We start from the raw sequence: 17808 nt of genomic DNA, 5'->3' as shown, positions 1-17808 counted from the left end.
ATTGCTTATCTGCTAACTTTGTATCTTGATCGACTAACTTGAATTTTGGATCGGCTCAAGAAAATATCTATAATTTTTATTCTTCTATCTTCAATCGGAGTTTCAAACTGAGTCGGCTATCTATTTGTGTAAGTTGGCTATCATCCTGTCTTAGTCAGCTCAGAAGAAAACTTGGTCGATTAAAGAAAAAATTTGAACTTCATACCTTTTTATGTTTTCCTTGAATTGAGATCGAGTTGGCTACACTTCTATCTTAGTCGACTCAGTGGCATGCCAAATGTGTCAGAGTCTGCAATCTTTGTTTCTAAGTTGGCTAAAAAATATTTCAAATTTCTTAAGTGTTAGACAATTTCTTTGCTTCCATTCCTTAAAAATTGATTCTGGGAATATGAATTTCAGCCAATATTTGAGAGGACTTCTTCTTTAAATAAATCAATCCTTTGAGCATCTTAAGAATTCCTACAATCACTCTCACAAGCATCATTAGTGACTTTAATTTGTACTCAACCATTTTTGATATCATCAAAAATCAATTCTTGGATCAACATTATATATTTATATGGAAAGATGGATGATCAACCTTAGTATTTCATAATTAAGTTATTCAGATTTTGTATTTGTAGTTTGACCATAAATGTGCCATGCAGTGCTATTTGTTGTTGGATTGGTGTATGCATTATATAAAATTAAGTAGCTTCATTTGTATATAATGTGTTCTTGACTCAAAAGAGTATGTTATCAATACTTGATGTAAATTTCGAATTATGGCCTGTTTCTTTTTGCATCAATCACAAGATTATGCATCTTGAAAAAGAAACCTACATACTATTTCATACACAAAGGAACTCATAGATTCATGCATTAAGGCATGCATATGGATTTTAGTTGTGCTCCTGGTAAACTAGGATATTCAGGACATCAAATAAAGATGAACTTGCTCTCAACTTCTAAAAGAATATTGAACTTGATGTTTAAAAAATGAAAAAAATGCTGTAGAAGTTTGCCTCCATATAGAGAGAATATATTTGGTGATAGCTGATAGAATATCTGCATATTTGGGAATAATAGGCTTTGACATAGGAAAAAGAAATGTTTCAAGACTGACAAAATAGAGAAAGAAAGAAAGGCATTTAGATTTGTTATGCATGGCACTAAGTATTTGGTAGGACATGACTTATGCAAATTTGTTGTTCTGTGTTATTGTTTCTTTGGAATAGTGAGATAAAAGAAATACCTACTAAATACCATTTGTTTTCATCTTGACATATTTTCATGTGTCATGTATGCAGCTAGATCCTTCATTCATTCTGCCAGTTAAGCAATGAATTCAGAAAGATATATTATCATATCTTCTTAACTCTATACTTTGCCATTGGAACTGAGCCTCCAGTTGCTACTAGTTCAGACTTTGATCTGTTATACTTATTTCTCTCACTTTGATTCTACATATATCATTAGTTTATGACTAATATTAGTTGTAGGAACTCACTTTTCAAGAAAAAAAGATACTTTGTTACCATGATTTAGAACAAATAAAAAATTTGGCAATTCTTCTTACTCTATTTATCCACCATTTGTTTTCAAAATGGTGGAAATATATTGTCTGGTGGGTGATTGTAGCACTCTTCAATAGTTTTATATTTTAGAAAACACCTCTTTTAAAAGTCCACATCCAATTGGAATACTTAGTCTTAACATATAAGTCAAATGCTTCCTTTATTTCTTCCTCAAAACAAGTATATGTAAAGTCAGTTTTCTTGAATTGCAAATATAAAGTCTCCAATTCTCTTCTGGATATTGACTAAAAGTAATCCAAGGCCCAGTGATATCTAATGAAAAAGACTGCTAATCTCATGGCATGTTGCTAGTGAATTATCCTAAAATTATGATTAATCATGGCATAATTGATGTAAGCTTGTACTATTAATACCAAAATTGTCAAACACATGGTTTCAAATAAAAATAGTAGTAGGTTCATATCAAATAATAAAATTGAATATTGAAATTATAAGATTTTGCTAACCACATAAAATAAATTTTAAATAATTATCTCCTATCAAAAAATTTCTAGCATGCCTTGGTTTAACCCTTTTACTTTTTCCCTGACCTCTTTTCCTAATTGTAGAACTTGTTACCAAGACAAATAATACAAACTGGATAATTAGGCATATTCATAAGTAAAAATTAGCAAATAAAATAAAATTTTAAGATGAATATTATCCTAGCTACTTGCATCAACTAAAGGCTTAGATTGTGGTGGAACTCCTAATGAGCCCATGTCATTAGATTCACTAGCTTCTTATTGTCATTTATCTAATGTGAAGTTGAGGTATAGATGAGGTACCATCTTATTGTTGTGCACTACTATTAGTCCTTTTCTTACCTTTATTTGCCATTTACCTACTTTATGCTATAATAATAATCATTTAAATAACATCTTAAATAAGAAATAGTTATTATAAGTATACATATTAGTTATATGTGTGTGTGTGTATATATAGACACACACATACATATATATCTATGAATTTAAATCGCAATTTGAACCATAATATAAATAAATCAAGTAAGTCAAAGTCAATCAATTTTGTCTAATAAACCAAACAAGTTAAAGTCATCCAATTTTCTTTAAATAACTAATAAAATAAAATGACCAAGAGTCATCGTACAATCATGTCATCAACCCCATTCCTATTCCAATCTAGCTCCATCATCAACTTGGACCACTTGCACATTATGTATCTGAATCTCCTCTTCTTGGTATGGTTCCTCCTCCATGGGCATCTTAAAAAGATTTTTCAGCTTGGTTTCAACCACAGAGCTCCAAGTGGGATCTTTAGGTGATCTAATATAATAAACTTGAGTTGCTTGACTTGCCAGCACAAAAGGTTCCTGAGTGGTTAGCCTGCATGCTATAGTAATACTGGTAACTCTATCATGATCTCTCTTATACCCAATTTCTTCTTGTTGGGTTCCGATCATATAGTGGAATATGAATTTTAAAAATTTTTGGATATGCAAATCAAAAGCTTTAACAATTAAAGCTGTCAAACTGGAACTCAAACTTTAGAATCATCTTGTAGATATCGAACAAAACAAAATCCAAACATGTAAAGAGTTAGAAATTTATACTTCCTTAAATAAGCAGTATAGTAAGAAAGTAATCTTCATAAGACTCCAAAATAAAAATCCTCCAATAGTGATCCACACGAAAAATGGTCAAGATCCTTCCCAACCAATGCACCATCACAGTCTATTCTTCACAAGAACACTACCGGCTTCATACTTAAAGAATGATCACACTAATGCTCTATTGCTTTCAATTTCTCCACTAAGATTATGCCAAGATAATTCTCTCTAGAAGTCTCACAACCTAGGATTTGATTTTGTGCTCCAACATATGATAAAATCAAACCCTAGGACAAGCACACCTCACTTGCTATTTTTCTCACCTCTCTTCTTTTTATTTTCCACTCAATTTTTTTTTTAATTTTTCCTATGATATTTTTTAAATCTTTTTTTTCTCTTATCACATGCCAAGGTCTCTGATTTTTCACCAAAATCTAGCCCTTATCCCATAAGAGGTGCCCCATTTAAATAGATGAAGAAAGGACGGCAAGGAGACTCAAGGGGCGCCAACTCTTGGCACTCCACTTCCTCATGCAGAGAATTAATTCTTCGATGAATTAAGTGGTGTAGAAGAGACTTCACATAGAAGGACTCTTACTCTTCTATACCTCATAATTCTCTTAATTAATTCTGGCATGTGATAATAAAGGAAAAAGTGGAAACCGAAGAGATTGTTAAGAGACTTAAGGAAGAAGGACTCTTCCTTTTCTTAACGTACAAAAGAGGGTGGTGGCATTTAATTTTTGGTATGAAACTAGAGTGGCATAGAGGAGTCCTTCCATACTTAAAACCCTTCCAAGTTGGGTAGGAGTCCAATTAAAATAGACCTAATCCAATCAGGTCAAAGGCAACAGGTTCAGTTTAGCTCAAATACTTTGAACTTAACCTAATTAAAAATTTGGATTAATACAATATGCTAGCAAATCAAATTAACCCCTAGGATTTATATTAAATATAAATTAAATCATAATAAGATCAAATTCTAAAGTGTGTGATCTATTAGACTTCAAATCTAACCAGCAGTGGATACAGACTCTTGACCTAACCTTAATCCGATCAGATTAGGTCAGCTCAAGAGTCCCAATTAACTAAGACTCTTTTTAATTAATTTTTGAATTAAAATATTTTAATTATAATGAATCCACAAGTTAAGATTGATATCTAACAATATGTTATGACTATCTGAAAGAGATAAAATTTGCTAAAAATTATCAAAATATCCTTCAGTGGTAAGTTACTGTGCAATTCAATCCTTTAGTCAAACAACATCCCACATGAGCTATGGGTATGGAATCATGTTAAATCTAATTGCTTATCTAAATATATCTCAATCAAAAGATAATGATTCAGTTGATGATACATTAAAAAAAAAATTATTAATTATCATCTTACTTTGACCAAAGACTTCTAGAATCATCAACCTATGAGATCACATAAGATGTTCGCTCCCTTTATTAGAAGTGACTGATCCCTTATTGATCACTCACAACTTCTATGCACACTTCACTATATCCAGAACACCCCATACAAAGATTAAAGAATCAAGTTAGGAAGCGAACCAAAATATGGATTTACGTACATAAGGTACCATAGTGATCTCATATCAAAGGATTACTTGCATAACTCCCACTAGAGAATAATCAGCTGATATATAAATAAAACTCTATCAGATATTCTCTCATAGGTTTATTCTGTAAACTTATTCTCTAATGAGCACCTACATTCTTGTTGCCACTCAAGTGGTTGTGAGATCAACCACCCTCACTACTGAACATACATAGGATGCACCAGTCTTATCAATATCATTGATCTTCGACTCAATGAATCAATAACTGAGAATATTTTAGATCAGGTCTATCAAAAATTTAGATCTCACTGACGTGATCTCATCACGGCTCTAAAATCATTGTCTAGACCTATAGGGTTCATTATAATCTTAAAAATAATAATAAGATGCAGCATATATTGAATCGAAAAGCCTATTTATTAATTAACAATATCAAATACATGAGTTTGGAAGATAAGTTATGAAAAAATATCCCATCACATCCTATATGTGATTGACTTGTAGGATATTATTCTTTTAATCTCCCACTTGCACTAAAGCCAATCGCCCCTATACTTGATGCCCATGCAATCTAGGTGGCGGTCAAACTGTTGCAATGATAAAGCTTTAGCGGACAGATTTGCGATATTATTCTTGGTATCAACTTGCTTCATGATTACATTGTATTTTTCGACTATCTTCCGAACGAGGTGGAACCATCTTAGGATGTGCTTAGATTTATGATGAGACCTCGATTCTTTGGCTTGAGCAACTATCTCAATATTGCCATAATATAGGAGCACTGATTGTTCAATTCTCAGAACCACTCTCAATTCTGAGATAAACTTCTTCATCTAGATGGCTTTCTTAGCAGCCTTATTAACAGCAATTTATTCAACCTCAGTGACTGAGTCAGCCACAGTTTGCTGTTTGGAACTCTTCTAACTTGCTACTCTACCATATAGGGTGAGTACATACCCAGATATGAATTTGCTATCATCCGGATCAGATTAAAAATTAGAGTCAGTATAACCTTCCAGTTTCAAATCAGATCCACCATATATAAAAAAAATATCTCTAGTCCTTCTCAAGCACTTGAGTATGTTTTTCACAGCTTCCAGTGATCCTCCCCAGGATCAGCCTGAAATCTGCTTACAATGCCTAAGGCATAAGTCACATTAGGCATGGTACATAGCATAGCATACATTATTAATCCTACAGCCGAAGCATAAGGAATAGAACTCATTCTATTTCTCTTTTTAGGTGTCTTAGGAGACATCTTCTTAGAGGGTTGTATGCCATGACCCATGGGCAAGTAAGCTCTTTTACTTTCCTCCATATTGAACCTCTTCAATACAAGATCTATGTACCTAGACTAGGACAAGCCAAGCATCCTCTTCAATCTATCTCTATAGATCTTTATACCAAGTATATAAAATGCTTCATCCAAGTCTTTCATGAAAAACTTTTGTGATAGCCATGTCTTGACTAATTGCAATATAAGGATATCATTCCCAGTGATCAGTATATCATCCACATACAAGATCAAAAATATTGGATGTGTGCCTTAGAAGCCAATCTTGGCTGACACATACTTTTTTCTAGGATATATTTTGTGCTTGTTGGGCAGTCTTAATAACCAATCATATCTTATGTGTCTATGATTTATCCTAAAAATTAACAAAGATGATTTTGTATATTCTCAAGATGTTGAGAATTTGAGACATACATCATTAGTGGTTAATTTCTAAATATTCCTGATCGAAGGACCATCACGGAGGACAGTGATCAATCCATTCGAGATCCGTGCACAGATCACCTCCCTTTAGGGCAGATGAGACTCAAGTCTATGATGTAGAGACACTGGGGTGAGAGTGTAGGTGGTTGTTAGAGAACAACTTGTACTGAGCGTGACCAACATGAGAAATCACTTGGATGTCTACTCACTCGTTAGTGGTCTTTCTCGATGCTGCAGTGGTGTGACTGATCCTTTGACCTATGGTATGTTGGCTATTCATAGCGAGGCTATATAGTTTGACTGTACGTTCTGTTGGTCCCTAGCCATATGGGTCCTTGCTGTATATGTTGGCTATGTAGGTTCAGATCCACTGTTTAGAGTATGATGCACCTAGATAGAATCTATCAATCTTGATAGAAAAAGAGAAGTTCTATGCGATTCATAAGACTGAGTTCAAAATATTTCTAACTAGAATAAGTGTGAATAGCAAAAAAGAGTTTCTATGAGATTCACAAATAAACTCGAGTCGAGCCAATCTAGCATATGACTGACGATGGGGTTTGATGAGTTTTTTATGACCTCCGTCACGTTGAGACTCTCGATAGAGGAATTGTATCATACGATAACTGCACTTAGAGGTTCACTTTTCTATTCTATTGGATTACCACTACATGTTGCTAGACGTCACTGGTGGATCATGAGAACTCACTAAGATCATTTTTGGATCAACAATCTTTATTGAGGTGAGTTGGAATCGTTCTAGCCCATCAAAAAGAGTTTCGATGATACTATGATGGAGATCACGGTATGTCTCACTACTAGACAGAATAGAATCTGAGGGGTCACATACAAAAGGAGCATGATCTGATCAATAGCTTGGATCATATTCTAATTATTAATCAAATTGATAGTTTGAATTTTAGAAACTGCTAATTTGTAAGCATTACAGTTTTGGCAGCTGCTAATTGTTAGCACAGGGACTTAATTACAAATGTTATAATTTTTTTGAGGTTGATTAAATTATAAATTAAATTTTAATTAATTTAAATCAAATTTAATTTAATTAAATTTAATTTAATATTAATTAGATTTAATTATCCAAATCAGATTTGAATTTCAAGCCTGATTGAATCAGGCTTGACAGTCTTTTCAAATTTGGCTCGTTTCAAACTCGATTTGAACCCAATTAAGACCCAACTGGAACCAGATGAACCTTAATTCAAAGAGTCCTGGTCCTCTAAGACTCTCTCTCTAGAAATTATAAAAATAAGGGGAGGGAGCATATGAAGACGTGCCCCCTTTTTGTTTTCACGTACGTGAAGGAGAGGGGGCACCAATAGGTGGCGCCCCACCTTATCTGGGACTCTCTCTCATCCAAATTTTTTTTTTTCTATTTGAACATGATTCAAAATAGGATGAAAATTATCCATTTGAGGCATGTAAGGAATTATTTTTGTGTGACAAAAATAATAGGAAAAGTGGACGTGCGCTTATGGTGACAGTTGATTTCTTTCTTACAATGCAACCTTATCTCCATGCTTTTCCAATCCTTGATTTAATTTCAATGCCTTAGATTAAATCAGATGAGATCTTTTAGGCATTAAAGGAGAGGGTGTGCATGAGGTAAGGGTGTGGTTGTGTGATAAAATATTGTGGTGGGGCATGAATATTTTTATCATGAGAAGAGGAGACGTCCCGTATGGTTTTGCACCACTTCTTTCTTTCTTACACATCCCAACGCCCTCCTTCTTCCATCCTCCATGCCAAAATCTGATGGTGAACAGATCTAAGAAGGAAAAAAAGAGACAAAAAGAGGAAAAAAAGAGTTCTTCTTCTCTTCATGGTGATCTGATTCAGATCCCATCGGATCTGCGTGAAAGAGTTCGCACAGCGATCTTCTTCTTCAAGATTTGGAAGAAGAGATCAAGATCCAAGGATAAGGAGCAAGATCTGTAAGGTGCTAGCACATCGGTGATCTTGGTGCTCTAATCAGTCAGCTCCGTGTGGATACCAGCAGAGGTCGGGGCATGCATGGCTACGATCAGAACCTGGGACATCCGTAGGATCCGAGGTATGGAGATCTGATCTCCGTTTGTTTTTTCTAATAGTTTGTTTTTCTATTTTAAATTTTAGATCATGGTATATATTCGTATCAAGATTCATGCTATAATTTTTAGATCAGATCTGATACATATAAATTAAAATTATTTTAATTTATTTTTGCTACATAGATGTTTAGAAAAAAATTTTGAACTACACGTACGAAACTGTAGTGTATTCTAACAGTAGTATCAGAGCACAGGTTCTGATATGAACATGAGACCCCTTCAGATCTGATATCTAATTTGTAGAAATCAGATTTGAAGGTTAGTTGGATGATCACATTGTTCTGAAATAAGGTTGCCCTGGCATAACCCCTATTATGCTAAACGGTTGTCCTAGAATGATGTAGAATATCGATTAAAGTTAGATCTAATTTTTAATTGATTACATATATGATATATTAGATTAAATTCTTAGTAGCCTAGTAATTGAATTGGGATAGTCACCATGATCATCTGGTCATAAGATGATGAAAGAATTAAAGTCTCTCTCTTACCCATTCGATGGGTTCTCTCTTATGATGTGTAGGGGTGCCGACTGTGATGTTTCCTATGAAAATGAACAGCGAATAAAAAATTATAATTATTATATATTTTAATTTAAATCAGATTATGTATATATTTTTATATATTTTAGATCATAAAATATTATATTTGATATATTGTTTGACACACGACCTAAAACTTAAATTTCTGCAAAATCCTAGATCCAAAATTCTAAGTTTTGTTTGCATGAGAGCATGAAACTGTAACTGATATGCCTATGAAGTTGACTCAATTCTCGATTGGGTCGACTTAAGTGCTTGGTTAGTTGACTCATTTTTGTTGGAGTCGACTCAAGACCCTGGTAAGTCAGTTCATTTGCTGATGGGCCGACTCAATTGTGTAGGCTAGGTCTATAGGTTTATGTTTATCTCAGTGTATGCCGACTCACTGTGACAAGTCGATTCATGTATCAGGATGAATCGACTCAATTCTACAAATAGCGATATTGTATGAGATATAATATAAATGGTTTAGATTAAAAAATATTTCAAGATCTAAATCCAAATCTATGTACATAATGCACTTAATTAAGAATTAAGATTTGAAATTATAAGATCTGAAATTATGAATTTAAGATCTAAATTTCAATGTATAAAACATGAGCTTTCGGGTATGGGTTGAACAAATTAGGTTTAGAGACTAAACTACAACTAGGGTCATTGATTAGATCAGGTTAGAATCCATTCCGATTTTGAGCAGTTGATCGAACCTAATCAAGAATTGATTGAGATTAGGTTAAAGGGGCTCAAAATTAAAATTTAGTTGTAGTTGATCAAATTGATTCATATGTGATGTGAATTGATTAAGTCAAGACTGAATTTGGCTCAGCGGTTCGAGTCCGGATCTATAGGTTAAGCTAATTAATTCTAATCAACCAATTTATTGTCTAAGGCAAGTATTAGATGGTGGATATTTAATTGATTCTGTTATCTGACCTGCCCAATTCATTGGTGTCTAAGGAAAGCAACGGGGGACCCCCACTCATCTTTACTTATCTGGTCATCTTGGGAGATTATGTTTTGTATTAGGTTACTTATTGACCCAAGTTCATCCATGCCAACTAGGTTGGTCAGATATGAAATGTGCTGACCTAAACCAGATTAGTCATTATATCAAATGTATGTGACTAATTAGAAGAGACCTGAACCTGAATCTCCTCACTGAATATTAAGTCTACTGGTCTTCCACCGTTGTAGAGATGCGGGTGCCTTTTCTGACATTGATCGTTCTCAGCTGGTTACAGTGGTTCGGTTGCATCGAAAAGGCATAATCACTCTATTGGCATCAGATGCACCAAGGTAAAGATGGGGTTGGGCCCAATAACTGTTAGGTGAGGGACCCAATGATGATTTTGCACTCGCTAGTGAACGGTGGGTCAAACTTAACTAAGGAATGTACCAATAATTATTAGGTGAGACCACAGGACTTAGAGACCAAGTCGCTGCAACATGTTTGGAGAAGCATCTGCATAAAGAGTTATCTACACATTGATATACGTGTCACTAATAACTGTTAGGTGAGGTGCCGTATATCGATGGAACCACAGCACCCATTAGAATCTATTATCATGTTAGGGTTTTTATTTCTCCACCCGAAGAGTGTGAGAGACTCAAAAAATTAGTGGGAGCCTTTTGTTTGTTTTTAAAGTCTCTAGAACAAACTATTACAAGTATAATCATCTAATTAAATCTTTATTTTTTGTGATCATTTCTTTCGGCTTCCAATACTCTAGCTCAAATCCTAGATATCTACCACTTAACCAAAAGTAATTACATATTCTGACTTAAAATCTAAGAATAGTTCTTAGTTTTTAGAAATTAAACCATATTCTTGATCAGGTTAACCCAATGTCATCAGCTTATCCAATCCATAATCAACGAACTATACTTGATATATGGTTGGACATTGACAATTAGGTTAGGTGTTATAAATTGTATTCCATAGTTGATGAGATCCAATATATACATATGGACATGTAGACTGCCAATGATATACTGATTCATCTGCAATAGTTGTGAGATGATCAGAGTCGCACAATGCATGAGATGCATGATGGGCAGTTTGTCCATGATTGATGATCAAGGACATCAAAGAGCTTGCAAAGCTCAACATGACCATGCATAGAAAATTGCTAATGAATTTGATCCTATAATTTTTGATTCATATGGATAGTTTATGAAATTATTATATGAATAAATATTATAGCACCTTAACTAAATCGATCGATATGCTGGTAACTAAGGGACTTTGAAAAGTTCAGAGGTATATATCTGGAAAACCTAAAGAAATATTGACATACTTTTGGAAAGTATGTCTAATTGCTCAAAATTAATCTTACGATTTTTTCTTTTTCATTAGTTTCTAGTGTATATTACGCACTTTAACATAAGGTCTAAGGAAGGAAGAGGATCAAGTTAAGGTGAAGTGACTTTTTTGAGTTGGCAATGGTGCAAAAGTTGCACTAAGTCGTGGGCACCTAATCTCGAAGATTACTGTTTGGATTTGGTTCTTGATCATTTGCATAGTGATGTATTTGAAAAATTATTTGAGCAAATAATGAATGCCATTGGGTCTAAGAGATTCAGAACCAAATAACCTGAAGTATATAGATGATTCTTTTTGGCTAGGTCATGTATGAAAAGAAATGATTTACTGACTGAAAAAAATAGACTTTTAGGCTCATTAACTGTTAAGTCATATCTAGTCTATGAATCATCTCTTTGAAGATTAATGATCAAGCTATCCTTTATGGGTTAAAGAAATAGGATCACTGAGATACTTGCCCCAGTACACATACGATGTGTGTGGCCCATTTGATGAGCCAAACTAGGAGGTTATCACTACTTCATCACCTTTACGGATGAGCATCATGGTATAGGTATGTATGTGAGATACAAATCTGAAAGACTTTGAAAGGCTCAAAGAATTTAGATATAAAGTAGAAAAGATAAATTGAAAAAAATCTTAAAGGTACTTTGATTAGATCAAAGATGCAATACCAAATTAGAAAATTTATCGAATATCTAAAAAGAATGGCATAATTTCATGATGGAATTCTTCTTGTACACCTTAGCTCAACGGTGTATATATGAGGAGCGATGGCACTGTATGAGATATGATTCGATCCATCATGAACGTCACTAATCTAACTATTATCTTTTTAAAAATAAGATTTAATTTTTGAAATTTAAATTAGATTTCCTCTAAAGTTGGTTTCACCACACCATCTGAGATATGATATGGTGAAGAGGATAGGTCTGTGAGAACTCATTTATAGGGTATCCCAAAAGGTGTTTGAGATATCATTTTCTCTTCTCAATGGTTCACAATATGATTGTGAGCAATCATACTGTTTTCTTGAAAACAGTGAGAGGATGAACTCAAAGAGAAAATCTCTAAAGAAGAATGAGTCACAAGACCTTACAACCTATGTAAGATGAGTTAGTATATGTAGTACTTCTTCTACCTCATAGATTTAATAGAATCTCCTATCCTTTAGAAAGATACTTGGTATTCTTACAAAAGATTCAGAGAAAGTATTTCTCGAGGGAGATTGAGAACATAGGGATGATCCCAAAATCTACAACGACATGATATGAGAAATCATGTAGTTACATAAAGGTCAATGGGAGGGTTCCATGCTGACATCGGTTATGATATGGTTACATATAGAATTTTTTTTTCAAAGACCTAGGTCAAATATTCTGGAAATAAAATGTCTATAGAGATAGATTCCAAAAGGATGTTTGATTTTCATATAGAAGAGGTGTTGAAAGGGTTCAGCATTGAAATCTCCAAGAGGGATCCGTTATCCTCTTGGGCATAAGTATATGCCATGCTATGTACTCGATTTGCTATATCTTGCTGTGAAAGTCATCAGCAGATATTAGTCGAATCCAAGCTGGGAACATTGGATTGCTGTGAAAATATTCCTAAGTACTTGAGAAGCACTAAGGGATTATTCCTCATCTTTAAAGAAGGGTTAGAGCTAAGAGTGGGAGGATACACTGATGCTGATGGTAGAATGTCTATATCAGCATGTATTTTTAAGTTCTGTTGGTTCGATATGATGGAAGAGTTCTAGGCAATCGACTAATGGAAGCTGAATATGCTATAGATGTGTAAGATGCATTCTGGTTCTTCTGATAGTTATAGACTTCGATGTCATACCATTGGATGCTATGACATTGTATTGCAAAGATAATGATCCATAGCCCTCACTAAGGAGCCAAGATTTTACTAGAAGTCCATGCACATAGAACAGATATATGCGATTACCTCAAGTAGAAATACATGGAGGTGAAGAGAGTAGACTCCACATGATAGTGGTAGGCCCAAGTCACTTAGTCAGCTAAATATCAAAGCCTATCTTCAGAAGATGGGGCTCAGGTATATGGCAGATTGGCTTTAGTGCAAGTGAGAGTTTGTTGGATGTATGCCCTAGAAGTCAATCTTGGCTGACACATACTTTTTCTAGGGCATATTTTGTACTTGTTGGATAGTTTTAATAACCAATCATGTCTTATGTGTCCATGATTTATCCTAAAAATTAACAAAAATAATTTTGTATATTCTCAAGGTGTTGAGAATTTGAGACATACATCATTAGTGGTTAATTTTTAAATACTTCCGATCGAAGGATCATCATAAAGGACAGTGATCAATCCATTCAAGATCGATGCATGGATCACCTTTGTTGGGTATAAAATACCCCCAGTCGAAGTTCATAAGAGGCCAACTCACCTGAGATTTCTCCAACTTTGTGTGGCATCTTTTATGGATTTTTCCGACAGTCGAATTTTCATAATGTCGATCGAACTCCTTCGATGGGCAAGCTCCTACTTCTCCAATGGCAAGCTCCTTCGACCGTCTATCGGACTGCTTCAAGTGCCCTCCGGACTCCATTATCAGCCGACCTCTCGCAGCGATCGACTGATCTCCGAATCTCTTCAGACTTCTTCCGACCACGATCAACTCTAGTCCGAACTTCCTCAGGACTTCGTCAATGGTCGAACTTCCCCAATGGCAAATCCCTACAGCGATCGGGCTTCATCTACGTTTCTACGGCGGTCGACCACCTTTTTGATTTTATCCGAGCTCCTACGGGAGCCAGACCTCTGCCCCGAATTCCTATTGCAGGTAGACTTCATCCGAGCCCCTACTGCAAATGGTCTACTCCAAACTCCTACTACAAATGGTCTACTCTGAGCTTCTATTACAAGCGACCTACTCCGAATTTCTACTACGAGCGGTCCACGTCGGATCTCTATTGTAAGCCTCTATCCGAGCTTCTATTGTGAACGAATCCCTTCCGGACTCCTGTTACAGGCGGGCTTCAGCCGAGCTTCTTCAATAAATGATCCCCATCCAGACTTCTACGGGAATCAGACTCCGACCGAACTTCTGTAGCGGATAGATATCGGACGAACTTCTACGACAGACGGGTTCCAGCAGCTGGGCTCCCCCCAACAGCCAATCGCCCCCGACGTCTGCCGTACCTCCCTAGCCATCGACCTCAAATAATGTCAGTCGGACTTCAACAGCACCGACCGGATTTCCTCAAAACCCTCCAGACCCCCTCCCAGTGGGTGACCCTCTCCAACGCCATCCAAAATCCACCGTCGGTTGACCTTCTGTCGAGTTCCGCATGAAACCGGACGTCACCAACAGAAAGCTTTCGTCTGAGCTCCTACAGTAGATGACTTTCGCCTAAAACGTCAGCGACCTCGGAACATCCGGGCCTCTCCCAGAATGATGATGTGAAGAGCCGCTCTGCTTCATCAGGCATCCTAGCCGAGCTTCAACCGATGAATCCGAACTCTCTGACAAGCCACGATAAGAGCCGGCATCCTGCTCCACTCCCTGCCACGGATTTCACGCGGCTCCACCACTCTCTGGCAAGTCACGACAACAGACACCACTCCACTTCCCGCGACAAGCTCCACGTGGCTCTGAACAGCCCCTGACGCCACTACTCTCCGCAACAAACTCCTTATGGCCCTGAGCGGCCCACTACCAGGCAGTTACAAATGTCGCTATCAATCTATTACACCCTCCGTCTATAAAAAGGGGACCCCAGATACGTTATTCTCTAAGCTCTAATCTCTATCTCAAAACTCTGCTAAAATTTCTATTCGAGCACTTTATTCTTGTTGAGGCAGAGAACTGACTTGAGCGTCGGAGGGGCTTGCCGGAGCACCCCCAACTCCGGTTTAGACTTTCTTTGCAGGTCCCGACGGCGACCGTGACTCCCTCGACTCCAGCTTCTCCGACGCTGATAAATTTTTACACCAACAAGATTGGCGCTAGAGGAAGGATCTGTGTCTTCACGGTACCCTTGTTCTTAAAGGAGTGCTCAACGGGACTGATTCCGGTCATCTTCTCTGACATCTCCTTCTCCTTCCTTTACTAGATCTTCACCCGATGCCTCCCCACAAAGCATCCACCAGATGATCCACGGCCTCTGCGGCCAGATCCCAAGCTCCGACCTCACCCCCAGTTTTTCAGGCCCCTCCTCCTCCTCCGACAACAGTGGTTGATAGATCCATCCGACATTGGCCTAAAGGTAGGGAGAATCGGCCGAGGACCCTACCACGACTGACGCCTTCGGGGAGGAAAGAACAACCTGGAAATCGGCCTCCAATCGGGATCGTCTACACCATCTCTGGAGAGCCCCGGAAGGGAGCGGCCAACGGATCGACCGGACCGCCCAAGCAGCAAAGGACTGAAGGACCCATAACTTTTACTAAAGAAGATGCCCGAGAGGTCCAGTTCCCCCACGACGATGCAGTTGTAGTTTCTTTAAATATTGCTGATTATGATGTACACCATATTCTTGTTGATAGTGGAAGCTCGACTGATATTTTATTTTATGACGCCTTCTCAAAAATGTCCATCCCTGATGGTCATTTGGGGCCGATTAGCTCTCCTTTAGTAGGGTTTACCGATGATGCTATCCCGGTGGAGGGAGTAATAACTTTGACTGTAGTTGCAGGTCGACATCCAAGACAATCTAGGGCTCTGGTGGATTTTCTGGTGGTGAAGGCACCGTCAGCCTACAACGCAATCCTCGACCAACCTGGCCTCAACGCCCTCTGGGCCTTGGTGTCGACCTACCATCTGAAATTGAAATTCCCTACTAACCAGGGGGTCGAAGAAGTCAAGGAAAATCAAGCCCTGGCAAGGCACTGCTACAATATAGCCCTGCAAAGAAGTGGTTAGCCTGATCCTTGTCTGGTTGATGGATTAGACACCCGCGACGACCTGACAGAAGAGCGGGGTGGGCCAATGGAAGATCTTGTCTCAATTCCTTTGAATGATGGGAATGAGGAACACATGGTGAAGATCGGCTCCAACTTGGGGAAAGAGATGCGGATGCAGCTTATCAATTTTCTGCGAAAGAACGCAGACATTTTCGCTTGGATTCCGACGGACATGCCAGGGATCGATGCTGAAGTTATGCAGCATCGTCTGACCGTCGATCCCAAGCACCGACCGACAAAAGAAAAAGTTCGAAGTCATGTGCCAGAGAGACAGGTGGCAATAGCCGAGGAGGTTGATAAACTCCTAAAGGCAAGGTTTATCAGAGAGGTCAACTATCCGACCTGGGTTTCCAATATGGTCTTGGTTAAGAAGGCGAATGGCAAATGGAGAATGTGTATAGACTTCAAAAAACTAAATAAAACCTGCCCGAAGGATAGTTACCCTCTGCCCAGAATCGACCAACTAGTAGATGCAACCTCGGGCCACGAGCTTCTCACCTTCATGGATGCATTTTCTGACTACAATCAGATCAGGATGGCATCAGAGGACGAAGAAAAAATTACTTTTATAACTAACCGTGGCCTTTATTGTTACAGGGTCATGCCTTTTGGCCTCAAAAATGCAGGGGTGACATATCAGCGGCTAGTGAATAAGATCTTCAAAGAGTAGATCGACCGCAACATGGAGGTCTACGTGGACGACATGCTCGTAAAGAGCAGGTCCTCGATGAACCACATCGCCGACCTTGAGGAGACCTTCAGCGCCCTTCGAAAATACAAGATGAAGCTGAACCCAGCCAAATATACTTTTGGAATAACCTCAGGAAAATTCTTGGGCTTCGTGGTATCGGGGCACGGGATCGAGGCAAACCCAAAAAAGATTCGCACCATCCAGGAGATGACCGTCCCGAGGTCAATAAAGGAGGTTCAGGGCCTCACCGGGAAAGTAGCGGCTCTAAATCGCTTCATCTCAAGATTGGCCGAACGATGCTTACCTTTCTTTCAGACCCTCAAGCAGCCCAAGAACTTCTGTTGGACCACTGGATGTCAGCAGGCGTTCGAGGAGCTGAAGACCTACCTTGGCTCATCACCATTATTGGCAAAGCCTGAGTCTGGAGAGGAATTGTTCCTATACCTGGCAGTTTTCCCTGTGGCCCTCGCTGTAGTTCTGATTAAGGAAGAAGTGAAAGTTCAACGGCCGATCTACTACATAAGCCGAGTATTGAGAGACGCTGAAACCAGATATACTAAGTTAGAGAAACTAACTTATGCTTTGTTGATTGCAGTCCGAAGGCTCCGACCTTACTTTCAAGGACACACCATAATGCTGCTCACCGATCAGCTGATCAAGGCGGTCCTACATCGAGCGGATGCCTCCGGACGAATCGTAAAATGGGCGGTCGAGCTCACAGAGTTCAACATCAACTATCGACCTCGGCTAGCGATCAAAGCCCAGATATTAGCAAACTTCATGGTGGAATGCAC

This window comes from Elaeis guineensis, chromosome 15 (genome assembly GCF_000442705.2).
Source record: "Elaeis guineensis isolate ETL-2024a chromosome 15, EG11, whole genome shotgun sequence".
NCBI lineage: Eukaryota > Viridiplantae > Streptophyta > Magnoliopsida > Arecales > Arecaceae > Elaeis > Elaeis guineensis.
The sequence above is the reverse complement of the archived record's forward strand: the minus strand, read 5'-3'. Positions refer to the sequence as shown.